Source organism: Orycteropus afer, unplaced genomic scaffold (assembly GCF_000298275.1).
Source record: "Orycteropus afer afer isolate SDZICR_OR568_19922 unplaced genomic scaffold, OryAfe1.0 scaffold00405, whole genome shotgun sequence".
NCBI lineage: Eukaryota > Metazoa > Chordata > Mammalia > Tubulidentata > Orycteropodidae > Orycteropus > Orycteropus afer.
Window position 1 is genome coordinate 807205 of NW_006921992.1, and position 4276 is coordinate 811480.

The following is a 4276-nucleotide window of genomic DNA, read 5'->3' on the forward strand; positions in this document are numbered from 1 at the left end:
TGATAGAGCCTGGTGGAACCACTGAGATTATGGCCCCTAGCTGCCCTTCATGTCTGGAATTGAACCCACTCCTGTGGCTTCCAACCAAACAAAAGACAGGTATAGGAGTTGAAAATGTACCTGAGATAGGTACACTCCTTGGATAGAACAATCATGGAAGAAAGAAGGGCTGTCTATGCACAGGGAGACAGCTCAGGGGTCAGGAGTGCATGGAGGGATGGACACAGGGAAGAGGTAAGTATCAGGAGGAAGTGGGAGGGGAGCTGTTGCATTGTGGTATATTGTGGTCAATGTCATGAGACAAAGTATATGTGAACTGCTGTATGGAAAGTGAATTTGCTCTGTAAACTTTCACACAAATCACAATTTAAATAAGTAAATAAATAAATGAAATACCAGTGTCAGAGGTTCCAGCCTCACAGTATGACAGCCACCACAGTACAATAGCATCACAGCAATACACAAGCCAGCACAGTACAACAAACTGGTGACGAGCAGTGGAAGAGAAAGTGGAAGTAGGGAATTTCCAAAATAAAAGGAGAAATAAATTTTAAAAAGAAATAGTAGCTACATTGAGTTTTAAGGGCTCTAATGGATCAAATTTTGTGTCCCCCAAGAAATGTGTGTCAATTTGGCTAAGCTGTGATGCCCAGCATTGTGTGATAATCCTCAATTTTGTGATGTGTTGTAAATCCCACCTCTGCCAGTGGTTGAGGCAGAAATAGATTATGTTAAAGAGGATTAGGCTGTGCTTCTTATACTAACAAGTCAGGATTAGGATGGGACACATCTCCCTTCCTTCTTCTGTCAACATTGTGCATGTCCTTGAAGGCCCATCACTCAGATCACAGCTCTGATCCAATGTAAGAGGAATTTCTCTGGGGGGTGTGGTCTGTATCACTTTTTATCTCACAAGAGATGAAAGGAAACAGAATTTAACAGAAGGACCAGCCCACTACAAAGAAAGAAGAGTTATAAGCAGAATGTGTCCTTTGGACCCAGGGTTCCTGTGCTGAGAACCTCCTAGACCCAGGGGAAAACTGATGCCAAGACACATGGAAAGCTTTGTGTGTGTGTGTGTGTGTGTGTGTGTGTGATTTGGGTGACAGAGCAAATTCACTTTCCATACAGCAGTTCACATATACTTTGTCTCATGTCATTGACCGCAGTTTACCACAATGCAACAGCTCCCCTCCCACTTCTCCCCATAGTTACCTCTTCTCAGTGTCCATCCCTCCATGGACTCCTGCCCCCTGAGCTGTCTCCCTGTGCATAAGCAGCCCTTCTTTCTCCCATGATTGTTCTCTGACACATGGAGATCTTTAAGGAACACCAGACCCACAGATCTGAAAGGAGGCAAGGACCTTCCTCCACAGTTTAAAAGAGAGAGAATGCCTCCTCCTAAAGCTGGTGCCCTAAATTTAGACTTTTAGCCTCCTAAACTGTGAGAAAATAAAATTTCTGTTTGTTAAAGCTATCTACTCATGGTTTTTCATTATAGCAGCAGTAGATAACTAAGAAAAGTGCTTTCACACATATCAACTTATATAAACTCATAACAGCCCAATGACATAGAAACTATTACTCTTAATATTCCTATTTTATGGAGGGGGCACAAGGCATACAAAGGTTGGGTGATTGTCCTAAGATCAGGTAGTAAGTGGTACAGGTATTAAGTAGCATAGCTGGGATTTGAACCCAGGCAGTTTGGCTCATAAATCTAAGCTATTAATCAGTATACAATACTGTTACAGATTGAATTATATCCCCGAAAACAGATATGTTGAATGCCTAACCTGGTACCTGGGAATCTGACTTTGTTTGGAAAGAGGACATTTCTTAATGTTATATATATTTGATCACAATAAAAAAATTTTTTTAAAAAAATGTTTGAGCTACAACGTGATTGAACCTAGAAAGCATTATGGCAAGCTAAATAAGTCTGTCATAGAAGAACAAGTACTGTATGATCTCACCTAGGTGAAATAAGCAGAAATAGAAACCCATTAACCCATTGGCATCAAGTCTACTCCAATTCATAGTGACCCTATAGGACAGAATAGAACTGCCCCCATAGGGTTTCTAAGACTGTCAATCTTTATAGAAGCAGACTGCCACATCTTTCTCCATGAGGTGGCTGGTGAGTTTGAAATGCTGACCTTTTGGTTAGCAGCCAGATGTTTTAACTACTGCACCACCAGGGTTCCTTCTATAAAGATTATAGCCAAGAAAATCATATGGAGAAGTTCTACTTTGTAACACATGGCGTTGCCATGAGTTAGAATCCAGTTGACAGCAATGGTTGTTTTTGTTTGTTTTCTTTCAAAGCATAACATGCACTTGGCACTGACTGGGCTCCCTGGTTAATATGAGTGTCCCATCTCTGGACAGAGTGGACTTGCCAAGGGAACCACTGAGTGGTCCTGGCCTCTGGATTGAGTCCTGTGACTCTTGCCTTCCTCTCACATTCGTCCAAATCCCATGTCCCTGTGTTCAAGGTCTTCCATGACCCTTGCCCAGGTTGCTGTGCCTGAGCTAGTCTTGGTTCTTCTGAAGAGGCCTGCTCTGTCACCCTCCCAATCTTTGCATTTGCTCATCTCCTTCCAGAAACCCTTTCTCACCCACTCATCTCCAGAAATGACTTCTGACTTCTCCTCCGGAGTCTCCAGCTAAGTCAGGTGACTCTGCTGGCCCTCTGTGCTTGTCAGACTCATCATATTGTTAAAAAATTTCCTCATCACATTCTTCACCCTCAACGCCCCCAGACACAGATTTTGCTTCCCTGTGTGGGTCAGGGCTGGAGATTCGTGGCTAGCCTTGTCCCTGGGACCTCCCTTTGCCTCTCCCTTACCCTCAAGAGGGGACTGCAGTGTGTTCCAGGCATGAAACAGGTTGGGCAGCCTTCTGGCTTCCTTATCAACCTGGGAAGTTCTGCTCTGACTCTCCACGCAGCATTACTCAGCTTCTGTGCAGTTGACTCTGACTCACTGTGACCCCCTATGAATCAGAGCTGAACTGCGCTCCACAGGGTTTTCAGTGGCTGATTTTTCAGAAGTAGATCACCAGGTCTTTCTTCTGAGGCACCTCTGGTAGAGTTAACTTCCAAAGCTTTGGTTAGCAGCTGAGAACGTAACCATTTGTACCACCCAGGGACTCCTAAGGCAGCTTGAGCTACAGATATAAACAATAGAGACCCACCTTCCTGCCTCCTTGCCTTTACATTATCTATTCCCTCTGTCTGACATGCCCTTCCTTCTTCTGTGAACATTGTGCATGTCCTTGAAGGCCCAGATTCAATGCTACCTCTTCCAGAAAACTTCCTCTGATTCCCCAAATGGATAAGTTCTTTCTCCTCCAAAAGAGCTCATGAAGAACCTGTACATAGACCAAGAGGCAGTCTGCTAACAGAACAAGAGGATATCACATGTTTTAAAACCAGAAAAGTTGTGCATCAGGGTTGTATCCTTTCACCATACTTATTCAGTCGATATGCTGGGCAAATAATCCAAGAAGCTGCATTATGTGAAGGACTCAGCAGCAGTATTGGAGGAAGACTCATTAACAATATGTGATACGAAGATGACACAATCATGCTTTCTGAAAGTGAGGATGTCTTAAAGCACTTACTGATGAAGATCAAAGACTACAGCCTTTAGTATGAAGAAGTATTGATGCCTTTGAATTATGGTGTTGATGAAGAATGTTGAATATGCTATGGACTGCCAGAAGAATGAACAAATCTGTCTTGGAAGAAGTATAACCAGAATGCTCCTTGGAAGCAAGGATGGTGAGATTTGTCTCACATACTTTGGACATGTTATCTGGAGGGACCAGTCCCCTGAGAAGGACATCATGGTTGGTAAAGTAAAGAGTCAGTGAAAAAGAGTATGACCTTCAATGAAATGGAGGGAAAGGGCTGTCACAATGGCTGTCACAAAGGGCTCAAGCATAGCCATGATTGTGAGGACAGTGCATAGCCATGATTGTGAGGATGGTGCAGAGCTGGGCAGTGCTTCATTCTGTTGCACATAGAGTTGCTAGGAGTTGGAATCAACTCAACAGTACCTAACACCAAAAACTTCATTGGAGTTGACTGTCACATGTTTCTCCCACAGAGCAGCTGGTGAGTTTGAACCACCAACCTTTTAGTCAGCAGCAGACTACTTTAACCACTGTGCCACCATGGGTCTCTCCTATAAAGATTGCAGCATAGGAAACAGTATGGGGCAGTCCTACTCTGTCATATAGGATCACTATGAGTCAGAACTGACTCCAT